This window comes from Mobula birostris, chromosome 2 (genome assembly GCF_030028105.1).
Source record: "Mobula birostris isolate sMobBir1 chromosome 2, sMobBir1.hap1, whole genome shotgun sequence".
NCBI lineage: Eukaryota > Metazoa > Chordata > Chondrichthyes > Myliobatiformes > Myliobatidae > Mobula > Mobula birostris.
In genome coordinates this window covers 119210579-119230450 of record NC_092371.1, presented here as the reverse complement: position 1 = coordinate 119230450, position 19872 = coordinate 119210579, and the positions used below count along the sequence as shown (strand labels likewise).

At 40.8% G+C, this 19872-nt stretch overlaps 1 long non-coding RNA gene across 1 annotated transcript in view; it reads right to left on the bottom strand.

Moving 5' to 3' along the window:
- Nucleotides 1-4947: 4947 nt before the first annotated feature.
- Nucleotides 4948-19872, bottom strand: part of LOC140190373 (uncharacterized) — a 53310-nt gene continuing 38385 nt past the window's right edge. The window contains exons 2-3 of the long non-coding RNA XR_011883595.1: nucleotides 8500-8700; nucleotides 4948-5449 (exon numbers count right to left, since the gene is read on the bottom strand). This is a non-coding gene — a long non-coding RNA (uncharacterized lncRNA). The remainder of the gene's footprint in view (nucleotides 5450-8499; nucleotides 8701-19872) is intronic.

The window sequence follows — 19872 nt, the reverse complement described above, 5'->3', positions numbered from 1 at the left end:
TCATGCTGTTCTTGTTGATCTTTATCCAGTGACTGAACAGCGTAGGCAGTGGGGGTTGGGGGATAGGGGGAAGGTGTCAATGTGTTAGCTAATCTTTTGGATCAGAGCTGGCAGGGGCACAGTGGATCTAATGGGCATCTATCCTCTATGGTTCTATAATGTCAGCTTTTACATTAATCATGCACCATTATTTGTCATCACTGGGTTGGAGTGAACATAACCAAAAAGGATTTCTACATTGATTATTGCCTAATGAATACTACCCATGGGTATGTATCCATAAAAGCCATGATCAAATATTAATTTATCCTTCCTTGGAAGGCATTTCTGGATTGGGTGTTGTGTAATGAACCAGATTTGATTAGGGAGTTTAAGGTAAAGGAGCCCTTAGGAGAAAGCGATCATAATATGAAAGAATTCACCCTGCAGTTTGAGAGGGAGAAGATAAAAGACATGTATCAATATTACAGCAGAGTAAAGAGAATTTACAGAGATGTGAGAGAGGAGCTGGCCAAAGTTGATTGGCTACCAGGGATGAGAGCATGAGCAGCAATGGCTGGAGTTTCTGGGTGCAATTCAGAAGGTGCAGGATTGATGCATCCCAAAGATGAAAAATTCTAAACTCTAAATTCAACTACGGCTGACCAGGGAAGTCAAATACAGCATTAAAGGAAAATCCAGCATTATCAGGACTTGGATCACCTGGACAATACAAATACCTATGCCAGAATGCTGTTAGTTAACTATAGCTCAGCATTTGACACCATCATTCCTAGAGTCCTGATTGATAAGCTACAGAACCTGGGCCTTTGTACCTCCTTCTGCAATTGGATCTTTAACTTCCTAACTGGAAGACCACAATCTGTGTGGATTGGTGATAATATATCCTCCTTGCTGACAAGCAAGATTGGCATACCTCAGGGGAGTGTGCCCAGTGCTCTACTCCCTTGATACCTGTGTGGCTAGGTATAGCTCAAATACCATCTATAAATTTGATGATACAACTATTGTTAGCAGAATCTCAGATGGAGATGAGGGGGCGTCCAGGAGTGAGATATACCAGCTTGTCAAATGCTGTCACAGCAACAACCTTGCACTCAGTGTCAGCAAGATGAAAGAGCTGATTGTGGGCTTTAGGAAGGGTAAGACGAGGGAACATGAACCAATCCTTATAGAGGAATCAGAAGTGGGGAAAGTGAGCAATTTCAAGTTCCTGGGTATCAAGATCTCCTGAGGAACCTAACATGGACACAACATATTGATGTAGCTATAAAGAAGGTAAGACAGCGACTATATTTCATTAGGAGTCTGAAGAGATTTGTTATGTCATCTAAAACACTTAAACTTCTATAGATGTACTGTGGAGAGCATTCTAACAGGCTGCATCACTGTCCAGTATGGGGGGGGGGGGGGCGGGGAGACTACGGCTCAAGATTGAAAGAAGCTACAATAAGTTGCAAAATTATATAGCTGCATCTTGTGTACTAGCCTCTGTAGTATCCAAGACATCATCTTGGAGATCTGAGGAGTGGTGCCTCAGAAAGGTGGCATCCATTATTAAGGAACCCAATCACCCAGGACATGCCCTCTTCTTATTGTACTGTCAAAGAGGAGGTATAGAATCCTGAAGGCACACACTGAGTGATTCAGGAACAGCTTCTTCCTCTCTGCCATACAATTCCTAAGTGGGCATGAAGCTCATGAACACCACCTCATTTTTAAAATGTATATTATTTCTGTTTTTGCACTATTTTTCATCTACTTAATATACAGGTATGCTTTAATTTATTTACTTTTACTTTTTCTTTCTATATTATCATGTTTTGCATTATATTGCTGCTACTAAGTTAACAAATTTCCTGACAGATTCAGGTGGTAATAAATCTGATCCTGATCCTGATCCTGATCTTTGACTTTGGTGTTGTTGAAGCAGCTTTTCTGGACCACTTGGTGATTTACTTTTGTTGCTTTTAATTTTAAATGTTACATACTCATAATAAATTTTCTAGTGAGTCTAGGGAGTTTAATAAGAGTGCAAGATACAGATCCCAGTGGGCTTTTGCCTATACTTTTTAGCTGGTTTGAGAAGTGTCAACCCGAATATTGAAAGGGCTAAACAGATTATTTATGGCAAATTTATTTCCCGTGGTAGGGGAGTCTAGGAAAAGAGGGCACGACTTCGGGATTGAAGGACATCCATTTAGAACAGAGATGCGGAGAAATTACTTTAGTTAGATGGTCGTAAATCTGTGGAATTTGTTGCCACGAGTGGCTGTGGAGCCCAAGTCATTGGGTGCACTTAAGGCAGAGATAGGTTCTTGATTAGCCAGGGCATCAAAGGGTATGGGGAGAAGGCAGGGGAGTGGGGATGACTGGAAGAATTGGATCAGCCCATGATTGAATGGCAGAGCAGACTCAATGGGCCAAATGGCTTACTTCTGCTCCTATTTCTTATGATCTTATGAAGTGACATGCACAAGCATTCTGGAGCTAGCCAAGGCTCTGGACCCAGCTCTAGTTGCACATTCAGGACCACTGATGCTTCTAACCCCAAATGCATGGCCATCCCACACTCCCAGTAACACACAGCCAACCTCACAAGTGTGTGAATAAGAAGCTCACAGATGGCAAGGACTTATTGTTTGAATGAGCCAGCCAGATATTGATCCATTAGGATTTCCAAACAATGAAATACTGGATTATAGGCCTAACTGAAGGAAGACTCTTCCTTCAGTTAGTCCTGACGAAGGGTCTCGGCCTGAAACGTCGACTGCACCTCTTCCTCGAGATGCTGCCTGGCCTGCTGCGTTCACCAGCAACCTTTATGTGTGTTGCTTGAATTTCCAGCATCTGCAGAATTCCTGTTGTTTGCGTTTTTAAATACTGGATTATCGGTGTTTTATTGTGTTCCCAAATGTAGTCATCCTCTTGGATTTAACCTATATTTCAGAGATGTTGCTTCTTACTCACACTGACTAAATGAAAGGTCATCATCCTCTCTACAGATAATGTGTGACCAATATAGTGCTTTTCAGCATTTTCCGTCTACTTCACATTTCTGGAGCTGCCACATTTAGTGTTTGAAAACCCAGTAAAGACAACTCATTGTAGAGTGCGCAGACCTCCTTGTTAAGATTGCCTATAATTTGTCTTTTCATAAATCCTTTGCAAGTTTATGTATGTTATAAAGAATTTTTAAAGAAAATTGAATCAATATCACACCACGAGTTTTACATTCAGCTTCATTTTGTCAACAACAGCAGTGGAGAATAAAATAGGGCCGAGTAGGAAACCAGTAATCCAATCGATTGTCACTATTCCAATTGCCAGGTTAATCTATAATTATCCTCACAACTTCTCTCACACTCAGCACTTGACACATGAAAAAGCTTCATTGAAACATTGTTTGCCAAAAGTAAGCTTAATTCTTCTGTTAAAACTTAATTATTTTTTAAATTAAATTTAAATTTTCTCCTGATGTTGGGAAATTGTAACAGCTTCATAACCACAACCTAAGCAGTGATCAACTTATTCTGTACAGACCAGAGATCAAAGATTTACTCTTTGCAGCAAAGGTATTCTTAGATATTTTCACTGGTTTCAAAAGCATCACTCTATTCATTGTGGATTGTTTTCCATTGCAACTTGTGATTCATATTTTACTTGACTTCAAATACATCGTGTGCCCTGAAACACTCCTTATAACATGGTAATATTCATCTCAATGGTTAGAAGACTGCAACTTCATAATCCATTTCAGAAATTCAGATACAATAATCTCAGTGCAGAACTGATGCAGGAGGCTATAAAAGCAATAAAATTATTTACTTCAGACTAGACCATCAGAACATTTTTCTTTGAAAAGGGAAATTCTGAAAATGCCATGATTATTTGCAAAACAAAACTCTTTGGGCTGGATCACAGAGGGGACTTTGCCTCTTGAATTTATTAAATATTAATATTTGGCTGGCTCAGGTTTACTGTGCATGTAATTATGTTCTCCAAAGCTCAGAAACTCCTTTTTTTTTCTCCAGCATTTGTTGGAGTACATAGAAGTTACTGAGCTTCTTTTAAAGCACAATTGTTCACATATGCACAGTCAACCTATTTTGTTAGTGCATCTTGCAAAGAGCTGGAGGGAATTTTGATCCCAAAATTTTGACTATCCTTATCTCTGCATTGATGTTGCTTCCTCCAAGGTTTTGTGTGGTGCTCCAAATATCCACCATCTGCAGTCTCTCATGTCTCCTTCAATGACATCTCATATAATAAAGCAGAAAGTACATTGACCACAGGTGAGTATGTACAGAAACAGAATTGTTCCTTTTATAATTATTAATGCATTATTTGCAAGGGCAGTTTAACAGTTTAGATCAAAAAGCAACAAAAAATGTAAATCTGCTGGAAATAGCAGAAATAACCAGCGTCTGTGATTAATATTTCAGGCTGATAATCTTTCTCCTGCTTGAGTATTTTGATTATTTCCTGTTTCTATTTGTGTTTCAAACATGGTTACTTAAATGTTTGACTTAAAACCTAAATACTCTGCCTCACACCAACAGAAGTGTCACATCGAAAGGATCACAAAACAATGCTTATGGAGGTCAAATAGAGGGCTATGCAGTAGGGTAATTCTAGGCCGTTTCTATAGTAGATTACATGGTCGTTACAACATTGTGGACTGAAGGGCCTGTAATGTGCTGCAGATTCCTACGTTTAAAGGTTCAAAGGTCCAGTTAATGTCAGGGGAATGTATACAATATACATCCTGAAATGCTTTTTCTTCACAAACATCCACGAAAACAGAGGAGTGCCCCAAAGAATGAATGACAGATAAACATAAGAACGCCAATGTCCCCCTCAGCTCCCCTCCCTCCTGCGCAGAAGCGGCAGTGAGCAACAATCCCCTCCCCGCCCCCCCCCCCCCACCGGCAAAAAAAAGCAAGCATTGGCACCATCACCAAGCACTGGAGCGTGAGCAAAGCAATAGCAAAGACACAGATGTGCAGTTACCCCAAAGACTTCACATTACACCAAGCATTTGACAAAACACAGATTCTTTCTCTCTCCCTAATAAAGGAGAAAAAGGTGTCTCCATTTTCCCAGCGAGTGGGGAGACATAAAAACTCACTGGTTTACGATGTTAAAAAGTCTGTTACGTCACTTTTTTTTTGAGCTCTGTGTCTGAAAGGTCGCAAAGATCCTGGGTCTTTGGCCCCACAGCAGATATCCTGACTCTCCTGATGACATACTGGTCTCCTGTCGTGACACAGACCCTCGATCCACTGATCTCCAGAGCCCCGAGATCTTGGGCTTCCGAATTCTCAGCCGGACTCTCAGGCCGAACCCTTGCCTGCAATGGCCAGTCTTGAAACCCTGAGAGTGGGTCCCATTCCCACAAAGAACTGAAGTCAACATGTAACTCCAGGTCAGGGTCTTCAAAAGAACCCTGAAAGAGAAAAATAAAGATTTTAAAGATGGAAATAGAGCTATTTCTGAAGATGCAAGCAAAGGAGTTGCCGTTTAGTGCCATCTTAACTTCGCTCCGCCTCCTCTATTCAAAACTGGAAAAACTCAGGCACATGTATATAGATAGGCTGCTCAAGACTTTTGCATGGTATTGTAGTAATTTTATGCATTGCTGCAGCAAAAAGAAGTCAATTTCATGGCATTATTTGAGTGATGATAAACCTGATTCTGATATAGGTCTCTATTGTGGACTGAGGTTGGGAAGGGGGCAAGGAGAGGGGAATCATGGTTGGGAAAAGGGGAAGGGAGAGGTGAGGGAGTGGAAAGCACCAGTAAGACATTCTCTAATAATCAATAAGCCAATGTTTGACATCAAGTTACCTTGCCTGGTGTCCCTGGGCTGGGTGTGTTTGCACTTTGCCACTCCACCCACCCACCCCTGGCCCCTGGCACTCTTCTGCCACCTGTCCCACACCCCTCCTGTGGTGCTCCACCTCGCCATTCCCAATATCCCTTTGCTCCAGCCGGATTTACAAATGTGCTGTCCACTCCGCATTGACAAGTGCTGTGTAAAAGTCTCGGGCACCCTAGCTACATATGTGTGCCTAAGACTTTTGCACAGTACTGTATGGTTGTTACAAAGTTATGTGTACATTTATTAAACACTGTGAGTGTGATTTCTGCTCTTGCTAAGGGATCAGAGATCAACTGTGAATAACAAATTATGACAAATGAAGAATAAAAGGCAATAAAATGGGGCAAATCCTTCCAATATCCTAATTTATCAAAAGCAACATATAAAATGCTGAAAGAATTCAGCAGGTCAGGCAGCATCTATGGAAATAAATAAACCGTCGACATTTTGGGGCGAGCCCCTCCTTCAGGACTCATATTCAGGACCAATTTATTGAAGCAATTACAAGTTCCATCACAGGTGACTTTCCAAATATATAACTTCCATGCCCACCCTTTTGAAGATTATTTAGTTAATTTAGTATTTACTCAGCTGACATCATATTGCCTTCTCATGACTGTGTAGTATTTGATAAAAATTTTAAACAGTCGAGGCTCTAAGGTGCGCATTATTGGTTTAAATACATATCTTAATTTTACTTAGGTATATTCTAGTCAATCTCTACCAGTCACTAACAGAATAAATCAGAATCAGGTTTAATATCACTGGTGTATGTCATTAAATTTGTTGTTTTGTGGCAATAGTACATTGCAATGTATTATAATAAAAAACTAAATTACAGTAAGAAATATATTTTAAAAATAAGTAATGCAAAAAGAGAGCAAAGAAATTAAATAAATATTGAGGTACTGTGCATGGGTTTATTGCCCATGAAGAAACTTGATGGAAGAGGGCAAGAAGCTGTTCCTTGTTGTTGAAAACTCAACTGTTTAATGTGTGCTCTTGTTCTTTACAACATGTGCCCCACTCTTGGAATGGGAAAGACAGCTTGGCTCAGTTAGTAGTATACTTGCTCATGTGAGATGTGTGGAAATTTAACTTTATTCTGCAACTTGGTTGAGATGCAGTAAGAGAGTCATTTTACCATCTAACCTGCCGGTTTTGAAAAGAAACATTAAACTTACTGATGTAAGCAGACATGCCTGAAGACAATTTCTCCTGCCCGACCGTTTAACCTCAACATTACTGACCACTTTCCTTCACCAGTGTCAGTTGATAGCATTGTTAGCTAAGTTGGAATGTTCCAGGTTCAAGACCGCAGGCTCAATACTTTGAGAGGCTGGTCAAGGACTACATCTGCAGCATGCTAGCACCCACACTGGATCTCCTACAGTTCGCGTACCGACACAGTCGATTGACAGATGATGCAATAGCCACAGCTCTACACACTGTCCTTGCATATCTGGGGAGGGTGGATACCTATGTGAGAATGCTGTTCTTGGACTACAGTTCAGCATTCAATACCATAATTCTCTCTGGGCTTGACAGGAAGCTCAGAGACCTCAGCCTTTACCCTGCCTTGTGCAGGTGGATCCTGTACTTCTTGTCAGATCACCGGCAGGTGGTGAAAGTGGGCTTCCTCACCTCTGCCCCTTTGACCCTCAACACAGGAGCCCCTCAGAGCTGAGTCCTAAGCCCCCGCCTTTACTCTTTGTACACCCATGACTGTGTCGCCACCCACAGCTCCAATCTGCTAATTAAATTTGCTTTTGATACTACATTGGGCAAAGCAGCCTACAAAGAAGAAGTCATCACCCTGACACAGTGGTGTCAAGAAAACAACCTTTCTCCCAGTGTCACAAAAACAAAGGAGTTAGTTGTAGATTACAGAAGGAATGGAGACTAGCTAACCCCTATGGACATCAATGGATCTGGGGTTGAGAGGGTAAACAGCTTTAAGTTCCTCAGTATACACATCACCAAGGATCTCACTTGGTCTGTACATACCGGCTGTGTGGTGGAAAAAAGCACAACAGCGCCTCTTTCACCTCAGATGGTTGAGAAAGTTTGGCCTGGGTCCCCAAATCCTAAGAACTTTCTACAGGGGCATCCTGACTGGCTGTATCACTGCCTGGTGTGGGAATTGTACTTCCTCAATCACAGGACTCTGCAGAGAGTGGTGTGGACAGCCCAGCTGATCTGTGGATGTGAACTTCTCACTATTCAGGATACTTACAGCAACAGGTACATAAAAAGGACCCGAAGGATCATTGGGGAGCCAAATCACCCCAACCATAAACAGTTCCAGTTGCTACCATCCAGGAAACGGTACCGCAGCATTAAAGCCAGAACTAACAGGCTCTAGGACAGCTTTTTCCACCAGGCCATCAGACTGATTAATTCATGCTGACACAATAATATTTCTAAGCTATATTGACTGTTCTGTTGTATATCTTATTGTATATACTGTGTATTACAAATTACTATAATTTCCATATTGCACATTCAGATGGAGACATAACATAAAGATTTTTACTACTCATGTATGTGAAGGATGTAAGAAATAAAGTCAATTCAATTCGCTCCAGATCTTCAAGCACAAAATGTAGACTGACCTTCCCAGAGCAGTATTGAGATTGAACTCAAACTCCTCAGTTGTTTCTCATCGTTATACTGGCCATCTCATCTCTTCACTGTCCTAATGCACTGTTCTGACCCAAAACATCACCAAATCCTGTCCTTCCCGTAGACATTGCTCAATCCATTGATGTCTTCCAGTAGATCATTGTTGCTCCAGATCCTTATATCTGCAGTCTCTTGTGTAATAAAAAGCACATTGTTGACAGTAAAGAATTTCTGGAAGTTTTATGGTTACAAAGATAGTAGACAGTATGTATCAGTTTTATTCTTTCCTGCATTTCAAAGTGATTACGTAGAAATGAGCTCTGAAAGGTCCTAAAGGTGATATATCATGTGGCTCTTCTACTACACACTTTGCTCTTTGGGTTATTGGTTTGCAAACAAGTAACCTAATTGATTAGAATACGTTGGTTTTCATTATTCAACTACAAAGGAACTTGTAGTGTATAGTTTGTATTTCAATAAACAAGCAGTCACTTCAAATTGTGCCAGAAGCCAGTAAGCTAATACAATTGGTTTATTTTATTTATTCAGTTCTATATCCTTATGCCACCTTGCCCAACATAACAGAAATATCATAATTCTTTCAACCACTTCCAAATACCAAGTTTATGTCAAAAATCTTTGTTTCTGGAATTTCTAGCATTCTGACCTAGCTTATTGGCATCTGAACATTGGTCTGCAACTAACAAAAGGAGGAACTTGAGCATGGTTAGAGAACTATTAAAATTCAGCATGTCAGCAAAAAAAATAACAAGTGGACTCAGCTACTGGATTAGTAAAAAGTGATGGGTGCCCAGTTAGTTAAAGATCAGCATGCAATAAGTTGTCATCAACCACTTTCTCAAGAGGGTATCAATTGTGAGGAAAGATTGTGTAGATATTTACCCAAAAGACCATAAAACAGAATTAGGCCATTTGGCCCATTGAGTCTGATCAATCATTCCATCATGGCTTGCTTATCATACCTCTCAACCCCCATTCTGCTTTCTTCCCATAACCTTTTGATATCTGACTAATCGAGAACCTATCAACCTCTGCTTTAACCTTAATCAATGACCTGGCCTCCACAGTTGACTGTGCCAATGATTTCTATGGATTCACCACACTCTGGCTAAAGAAATTCCTCCTCATCTCAGTTCTAAATGGACATCCCTCTATTCTGAGGCTGTGGCCTCTGGTCCTAGACTTTTCCACTATCTTCTGCTCAATAGTTTTCAATAAGATTCCCCTCATTCTCCTAAACTCCAGTGAGTATAGGCCGCAGGCCATCAAACAATCCTTATACATTAATCCTTTCATTCCCATAATCATTCTCATGAACCTCCTCTGAACTCTCTGCAATACCAAAACATCTTTTTGTAGATGAAGGGCCCAAAACTGCCCACAATACTCCAAGTGCAGTCTAACCAATGCCTTACAAAGCATTACATCCATGCTGCTATATTCTAGTCCTCTTGAAATGAATGCTAATATTGCATTTGCTTTCCATACCACTGACGTGACCTGTAAGTTAACCTTTAAGGAATCCTGCACGAGGACTCCCAAGTCTCTTTGCATCTCTAATTTTAGAATTTTCTCCCTAATTAGAAAATATCCTATGCATTTATTTCTTCTACCAAAGTGCATGAACATGCACTTCCCTACACTATATTCTATCTGCCAATTCTTTGCACATCCTCCCAATCTGTCAAAATCCTTCTGCAGTTTCTCTGCTTCTTCAACACTGCCTGCCCCTTCACCTATCTTCTTATTGTCTGCAAACCTGACCACAAAGCCATCAATTCTGTAATCCAAATCATTGACATATAATGTGAAAAGAAGCGATCCCAGCACCGGCCGCTGCAGAACACCACTGGACATCAGAAGCCAACCAGTGTAGGCCTCCTTTGTTCCTACTCTTTGGCTGACTGGCAGGAGGCAATTTTCCATCTGTGCTAGTATCTTTCCTCTAATACGATGGGCTCTTATCTTGTTAAGCATCCTCATGTGTGACACCTTGTAAAAGGCCTTCTGAAAATCTAAGTAAACAACATCCACTGACTCTCCTTTGTCTATCCTGCCCTTATTTTCTCAAAGAATTCCAACAGGTTTGTCAGGAAAGATTTCCCCTTAAGGAAACCATGCTGACTTTGGCCTTTTTATTTGTCATGTGCCTCCAAGTATCCCAAAACCTCATCCTTAATAATGGACTCTTATATTTCGTTTTTTCTCTCTGTATGGCTTTTTAGTTGCCTGATGTTGGTTTTTAAAAGCTTCTCAATCTTGTAACTTCCCTCTAATTGTTGCTATATTATATGCCCTCTCTTGACAGTTTTATTGGTTGTTTTGTTTTAACCTTCATTTATATCTCAGCAGCAGACTGGATTGGTCCTGAGACCAGGAAACTGAGAGTGACTTGTGTGGCCTTGACTTCCCCAAGCAATGTAGAAAGGTGCGGGAGGTGATAGGTCTTGATGAAAGCTGGGATGAGAATGAGTTTGGGTCTTTTTTTTTTTAAGTAGCACAATTCCAAGGGAAATGGGATTAGTAGAACCTTGTGTTCTGTGAATAAATAAGAACTGCCAGGCTGAAAACTGCAGAGCTGAAGAATTATATTAGTTGCACTGGAGTTGATGTTATTTGTCAAAGTGCATGAAAAATGGTGCCAGGACAAATAAAAGTTTGGTCGAGAAGTCAGAATCAAATTTCCCATTAGGTTTAAGATACCCTCAAATATGTTCAATATTGTTGGGTCACAACAGTTTTTAACTACACAACAGGATTTTGTTTTGGTTTTATAGGAAGGATTGTCTAGACCTATATCCTACTTTTCGTAGCTGGCTGTTTCTATCTGCAAAACTTCACTTCAAGGTAGATAAAGACAGGCAAGTTATTCTAGCCTGTTGCAATGCCATCTGCTCTTTTCCTGAAAGATGACATAACTCGAGTCATACAGCATGGAAACAGTCCCTTCAGCTCAAATGATCCATGCAGACCAAGATGGGAGCTAGTCACATTGGCTCGTGCTTGGCCGATATCCTTCTAAACCAGAGGTTCCCAACCTGGGGTCCTCAGACACCTCGGTTAATAGTAAGGGTCCATGGCATAAAATTGGTTAGAACCCCTGCTCCAAACCTTTTGTATTCATGTACCTGCCCAACTGCCTTCTAAATGCTGTTAATGTTTCCTGCATCAACTACTCCTTTTGCTTATTCTATGTACAGACCATGTGGGCATGTGGCCAATTGGTTAAGGCATTGGACTAGCTATCTGAAGGTTGTGAGTTCGAGCCCCAGTCGAGGCAGCGCGTTGTGTCCTTGAGCAAGGCACTTAACGACACAGTGCTCTGCGACGACACTGGTGCCAAGCTGTATCGGCCATTGCCCTTTCCTTGGACAACATCAGTGTCATGGAGAGGGGAGACCTGCAGCATAGGCAACTTCCGGTCTTCCATACAACCTTGCCCAGGCCTGTGCCCTGGAGAGTGAAGACTTTCCAGGCACAGATCCATGGTCTCATAAGACTAATGGATGCCTTAATGTACAGACCACCTTCTGGGTGTGAATGTGCTTTTTTAAAAAAAATGCCACTCGAGTTATTATGTCATTTATCTCTTTCCTTAAATCGTTTCCCTCTCACTTGGTTAATAAATTAATTTTAATTTTCTATTCATCATGGTTTGTGGGTGTTGTTGGCAAAGCCAGCATTTACGTTTGTCCCATTTGTAATTTAATTGCAGTCAATTGCTTCAATTGCATTGGTAGATTGGGATTCCGAAATACGCCACATCATAGCAGATGTGGATTTTGTAGTGCAGTTTGAATTTAGTAGCTTAACTTTAAGAAAAATGAAATAAGCCAAAATATTCAGCTTTACATCAGGAATGATGTAAGTGCTAAACTGCTGTTTATTGCTGTAGACATCTGTTTACATTGGTTTATCGTACTTATTTTTGGAGCTTTTCAGAACTGAGATGTACCTTTCATATTTGCATATTTGTGAAACTTGATAGCAGCAGTCTTTAATCAGAAATACCAACATTTTTAGGCTCTGCAAAGGTCATTATTAATATACAGATGTATAAAAAGATATTTGGTTATGTAAAAGATGGACTTATAATTCTGCAGTTTTCTGTTGTTCCTTTGAATTGTTTTAATTTGAAGGAAATGGAGATTGCTTAATAGCTTTGTACATTTCGTCCCTAACCAAATGGCAGCTGACTTGCTAGATCACAAAAACTGGTATCTGTTTTTCTCACCGGGTTTATCTATTTAAGAACAATGGCTTGTCACCTAAGTGCTTTCCTTATCGACTATGTAGAAATTCATGATATGTTGCACCAGGACAAGTTGTTTAGCTGTGTCTATTTCTTTACCACTTCTGCCTTGAACATACCTGTGATATGGATCTATTAGCTTCCTTCATTCCGCCAAGTAACCAGTTTTCTAAATGTATAGAAACATAGAAAATAGGTGCAGGAGTAGGCCATTTGGCCCTTCGAGCCTGCACCGCCATTTATTATGATCATGGCTGATCATCCAACTCAGAACCCCGCCCCAGCATTCCCCCCATACCCCCTGACCCCTGTAGCCACAAGGGCCATATCTAACTCCCTCTTAAATATAGCCAATGAACTGGCCTCAACTGCTTCCTGTGGCAGAGAATTCCACAGATTCACCACTCTCTGTGTGAAGAAGTTTTTCCTAATCTCGGTCCTAAAAGGCTTCCCCTCTATCCTCAAACTGTGGCGCCTCGTTCTGGACTTCCCCAACATCGGGAACAATCTTCCTGCATCTAGCCTGTCCAATCCCTTTAGGATCTTATACGTTTCAATCAGATCCCCCCTCAATCTTCTAAATTCCAACGAGTACAAGCCCAGTTCATCCAGTCTTTCTTCATATGAAAGTCCTGCCATCCCAGGAATCAATCTGGTGAACCTTCTTTGTACTCCCTCTATGGCAAGGATGTCTTTCCTCAGATTAGGGGACCAAAACTGCACACAATACTCCAGGTGTGGTCTCACCAAGGCCTTGTACAACTGCAGTAGTACCTCCCTGCTCCTGTACTCGAATCCTCTCGCTATAAATGCCAGCATACCATTCGCCTTTTTCACCACCTGCTGTACCTGCATGCCCACTTTTCAATGACTGGTGTATAATGACACCCAGGTCTCGTTGCACCTCCCCTTTTCCTAATCGGCCACCATTCAGATAATAATCTGTTTTCCTATTTTTGCCACCAAAGTGGACAACTTCACGTTTATCCACATTAAATTGCATCTGCCATGAATTTGCCCACTCACCCAACCTATCCAAGTCGCCCTGCATCCTCTTAGCATCCTCCTCACAGCTAACACTGCCACCCAGCTTCGTGTCATCCGCAAACTTGGAGATGCTGCATTTAATTCCCTCATCCAAGTCATTAATATATATTGTAAACAACTGGGGTCCCAGCACTGAGCCTTGCGGTACCCCACTAGTCACCGCCTGCCATTCTGAAAAGGTCCCGTTTATTCCCACTCTTTGCTTCCTGTCTGCTAACCAATTCTCCACCCACAACAATACCTTACCCCCAATACCGTGTGCTTTAAGTTTGCACACTAATCTCCTGTGTGGGACCTTGTCAAAAGCCTTTTGAAAATCCAAATATACCACATCCACTGGTTCTCCCCTATCCACTCTACTAGTTACATCCTCAAAAAATTCTATGAGATTCGTCAGACATGATTTTCCTTTCACAAATCCATGCTGACTTTGTCCGATCATTTCACCGCTTTCCAAATGTGCTGTTATCACATCCTTGATAACTGACTCCAGCAGTTTCCCCACCACCGACGTTAGGCTAACCGGTCTATAATTCCCCGGTTTCTCTCTCCCTCCTTTTTTAAAAAGTGGAGTTACATTAGCCAGCCTCCAATCCTCAGGAACTAGTCCAGAATCTAACGAGTTTTGAAAAATTATCACTAATGCATCCACTATTTCTTGGGCTACTTCCTTAAGCACTCTAGGATGCAGACCATCTGGTCCTGGGGATTTATCTGCCTTCAATCCCTTCAATTTATCTAACACCACTTCCCTACTAACATGTATTTCGCTCAGTTCCTCCATCTCACTGGACCCTCTGTCCCCTACTATTTCTGGATGTGTGATATTTTAAAAAGCACAAATTTATGAACGTCAGAGCTGTTGAAATTACTAAGGAATGGGTAAAATGTGAATCCATAAAATGATAATATTGAGTGTTTAAAGTACAGTATAACGAACAAAGATAAGTAAACTTGGTACATGATGCATGTTCATTGTCTAGGGGCAGGGAGCCTTTCTTTTTTTTCCAAGCTCAGTTCCCTAATGTAGCAGCCAAAGCTTCTAGAGGTCACAGGGTTGTTTTTGAGTAAGATAAACTTCCAACCAATATTTTTTGTCCTGTCTCTTGTTGTAACTGGGCACCAGTCTTCTGTTAATGTACATGTCAAGCATTAATCAGTTTGAAGTTAAAAAGACTGCTTTGCAAATAAGCACACTGTCTGTAGAACACAGGTGCTGGTTCATAGCACCTAGGCTAATTGCTCAAGTGTTGCAAGGTAAGACAATGGATTATTTAATTGGTGTTGTTTCAAACTAGACAACACTGGCTAAATTATTTAGTTCAAGAAAGCTTGCAGACCAGATTGATACTGTCACTTAGCACATCAAGTAGCCGATATGTTAATAGTTGGAAGATTTGTGTGCCTAAACAGTTATTTTCACAACATTAATTGTAGATAACTGGGAACGCTGTCTCTACAAGCTTTTGGGCCTTTTATTTAATAATATATCTGAAAAAAATCATATCTTTGTGGCAGAGAAACAGTATAAAGCTAAAACAGGGATTCCCAACCTCGGGTCCATGAACCCTTCAGTTATTGATAGGGGACCATGGCATAAGAAAAGGCTGGGAACCCTGATCTAGAGAATAGCAGGGTTATTGGGAATGGTCCAAGATCATCAAGAAGAATAACAGAAAGACTGGAGACTAGAATCCATTCCTCTGCCTTTGATTTCTGCGACAGACATTTCGTTCGTCTGTGACTTGTTGGTATGTCTTTTTAGCTTGTAGGAATTGTACTGATGTTTTGGAAATCCTTTGTGTTTTGGAAATAGTTTGTAATTTGGCAATCTTTTGTCAGATAGAAAGCCTCTGAGTTTTAAATGAGCTTTAAGAATTTCATCTGGATTTAAGCATGTATCACTAAAATTAGTGTTTATACTACTTTGTTAGAATATAGAACATAGAATAGTACAGCACAGTTAGCCAGAAGTATCTGCTCCTTGTTGAGGGGAAGGAGCCACCACTCAAATAGTAAGTATTGGCAGCTAAACTGACCACGGGTGATAAAGATGGAAAATGATCTAGTCTTCAAAGACTGGGTAGTTACTGTAGAACCTCCCTTTAGTGAGGGTACCCATAGTTATCTATATCAGCTAGGGTTCAAGGTTGTCATTTGAGTTTAAAACTTTGCAGTCTGCAAACCCAATACTATCACAAGTAGTTCCCAAAATAAACGCCGATTTAAGTGTGAATAAAAATAGTATTCCTCAGACAAAAATGTCAACTGTGGCTCTGTTGGCAATAGTTTTGCAGGTGCAAGATAGCTGAAATAGAAGCAGAGGAGGCTAGAAATACTCAGCAGGTCAGGTTGCATCTGTGGAGAGAGAAAAACAAAGCTAATATTTTGTGACAATAGCTTTATGAAAGGCAATCAATCGGAAGCTATCTGACCTAATGTGGGAGATATGCTCGTGAAAAGAAAAGTGGAGCTAAATGTTTCTAGAGCTTTTCAGTGAAGCTGTGCAAGGTTACTTTTTGTGCTCATTTTAGTCAAACCTGGGCACTAACAAGTGCTGGGAGGAGGGCAGGGGAAATTAACAGGGAGGGCACCGTGCTGGTGATCAGAAGTGGGCCTCCAAGTCTGGTATATTCGAACATACCTGGTACGCTGTTTGGTGCCAGAAATGTAAAACCTGGCAGATTTGAGAGAGCAGGTCTGTCTGGACACCCTGAATTCAGATGTGGCTGTCTGCAGATTAGGAAGGCTGCTGAGTATTCTTGAAAATTGAATGACAATTTCATGCTTTTAAATAAACATTCAATAACATGAAAAGAGTGAGATGTTCACATGCACATGGTTAGTTATTGGATAAGGAAGACATTTTAGGAAGAGATCACACAAAAATGCAAGTGGCTTTCTGAATTCTAGTTACTTATTGTTTTAAAGTCAACATGTATTGTAAACACAGTGGAGGCTTGCATGATGCATGACCAGTAGCAATTATGCAAATTCGTGCTCAGTAGCTGATAGTCCTGCTTTGCAGTAAGTGATAGATGGGTGTCAGTATTACTGTATACAGGACGTTCTGGCAGTACCAGCTACCATCTGTTCATACAGTTCCAAGCCTTTTGTTTTGTTTAATGAAACCAATAAACAAATCAGGAAGTAAAAATAAAATAGTCTATTTTGAAGCTAAATTAGACTACAATAGTAAACAAAGGTTAAAACATGACCCCGATTTGGATGACGTTTAACCTGTGAATATACCATTCCCAGTTACTTCCTTACAACACACAAAACATAAAGTTTTGCATCAAAAGCTATTAATGGACCCTTTGTTTATCACCCCAGCAATTATCCCAGTGAGCAATTTTTCCACTGGCAAAATAAGACTGCCCTGGCAATGAAATAGAGTAATAATTAAATGTGTGAAAGATAAATTTAAAAGTATGTATTAAGTCAGCTGTGAGTGAGGGGATTAGTTTACATTTGTAAACAGCTAAACTCAACTTTCCTTTGCTGAACGAGACAGAATCCTGTTCTTGGAGACTCCCAATATCACTGCCAGTTAGTGACCCTTTTGTGTGATAGAGTAATGTTTGGTTAACTCTAAACGCAAGAAATTCACATGCTGAAAATCTTAACCAACATACACAAATGCTGGAGGAATTCTGCAAATCAGGCAGCATCTATGAAGGGGAATAACTAGTTTGTGTTTCAGGCTGAGACCCTATAATCTATACCTAGTTGGAGCTTGAAGCAACATCTTTGGGTCAGGGTGTTGGGGGAGGGGGGTGCATAGGGTCCGATTGAGCCAGAGGAGAGAAGTCAACATAATGCTGCAGAAGACTGGATTAGAAATAGCACATAGGTTGAATCATAGGTTAATGCACTGGAGTAGGTAGATTAAATTCAGAGCTGTAGTATTGAAATGAAGTTCCTGAATGTGGGCTGACAGAGAGAGAAAAAGGAAAATGAGATATGAAAAGGAATCCAAACTAAGAAAGATGTATTTTAATGTATGGAATATAACACCATATTTAAGGAAATATTATCTTACATTAACTTAAATATGAAATGTAATAGCTGCGGTGAGTAGGAACATGAGAGAGAAAAGCAGGATAAGGTTAGTTGGCTGATCTGTGCTAGTACCATTCCTGCACTAGCTTTGTATTCCTCCATTTCATTGATGCCCCCTCCAAAAAAAATATCAATGTCTCTTGAGTATACTAACCCACAGATCCTCCATAGCCCTTGGGCACAGCGATTAAAGCAAGGACTAGTTTGCTTCTCAGTACTCTAGTGCTGGTACCTTTGCCTGTGAGATAAGGAGACATATTTCAAGCCCTTGAAGTTCTGGCAACTTTAGCATGTAAACTAGGTTGCTATCTAGTGCATACTCTGCTATGTGCTGACTTTTCATTCATCAGTTATCCTCACTGTCAACCTGTTCAATCAAGTGGCTGAAACAAAGATTTGAAGACCAGGGAAGACATCACAGTGAGAAGTTTTATTATCAATTGATATTAAACTTCCTAAAACTAAATAACTTGGCCAATGTTGTCTAGTTTGATGCAGGCCCAATTAACATAACCCCATCATTTTACACTGCATTTCTTGAGCAGCCTGCCCTGTGTGCCAGCACATTGTGTTGGTTGCTTGCAAAGCTTTTAACTTCAGAATAACTATTACTTGCAATTTACATTAAGGACTGAAGACTGGTTCTTGTTATGACAAGAAGCTGAACAAAGAGGGCTGAGCCCTGGACAGTGCATATGCATCACAGTTTCAGTGTCCTAGACTGCACTAAATTTATTTGTTGTTTTTTTTCTGGAGAACTTGCCCTGCTTTTATTGGGAGATGCTGCTATAATTCAGGGGTTCCCAACCTGGGGTCCACAGACCCCTTGCTTAATGGTATTGGTCTACTGCAGAAAGAAGGTTGAGAGCCCCTGCTATAATTTCTATTTCAACAGCTTTTCAAAGGGTACATTTTAATGTCAGAGAAATGTATACAATATACATCCTGAAATTCTTTTATTTGGCAAACATCTACGAAAACAGAGGAAAGAATGAATGACAGTTAAAATGTTGGAGTCCCAAAGACCCCCCCTGCTCCCCCCTCTCCCCCCCCATGCACAAGCAGCAGCAAAGCAACAACCCCCCCTTCCTTCACCAGTAAAAAAGCATTCCACCCCCCCCCACCGAACATTCAAGCATACAGCAAAGCATCAATAAAGACAAAGACTTGCAATACCCCAAAAACTACTGGTTCATCTGGTCATTTGACATACCACAAGCGCTCTCCCTTCCTAATAAGGGAAAAGAGGTGTCCCCATTTCCCTGTGAGAGGGGAGACATAACAAACAACTCGCTGATTTCCTCCAGTAAATTAATTTAATTTGCTGTAAGTGGTATCCTCTGCTCAACTCTCATTGTTGGCTAATGCAAAGTTGTGAATACATTTATTTTATGTAGCTACAGACAGCTTTGAATACTAACTCGGGCAAAACAAAGTTGGCAAGGGATAGGAAATGAGCTTCACTGCCATAGTCAATCACTTTTGCTGTCTCCAGATGTCCTTGAATGGAATGGCTCATCAGAAGGTAGTTAAGAATTGCCATATTGCTATTGTTCCATGGGCCAGGCCCAGTAAAGACATTAGTGAGCCAAGGTGTTTATATTGCAGTTTACTGAATTTTAGGTATGAGCTTTCTTGCCTTTGGTTCAACAATCCAGGCCTCTGCAAAACTATAAACACAAGAAAGTCTGCAGATGCTGGAAATACAAAGCAACGCAAACACAAATGCTGGCGGAACTCAGCAAGTCAGGCAGCATCTATGGAAATGAATAAATAGTCAACATTTTGGGCTGAGTCCCTCCTTCCAGACTGAGAAGGAGCGGGGAAGACACCCGAATAAAAAGGTGGAGAGAGGGGAAGGAGGATAGCTGGAAGATGATGGGTGAAGCCAGATTGGTGAGAGAAAGTAAAGGGCTGGTGTTGGAATCTAATAGGAGAGGAGAGTGGACCATAGGAAAAAGGAAAGGAGGAGGGGACC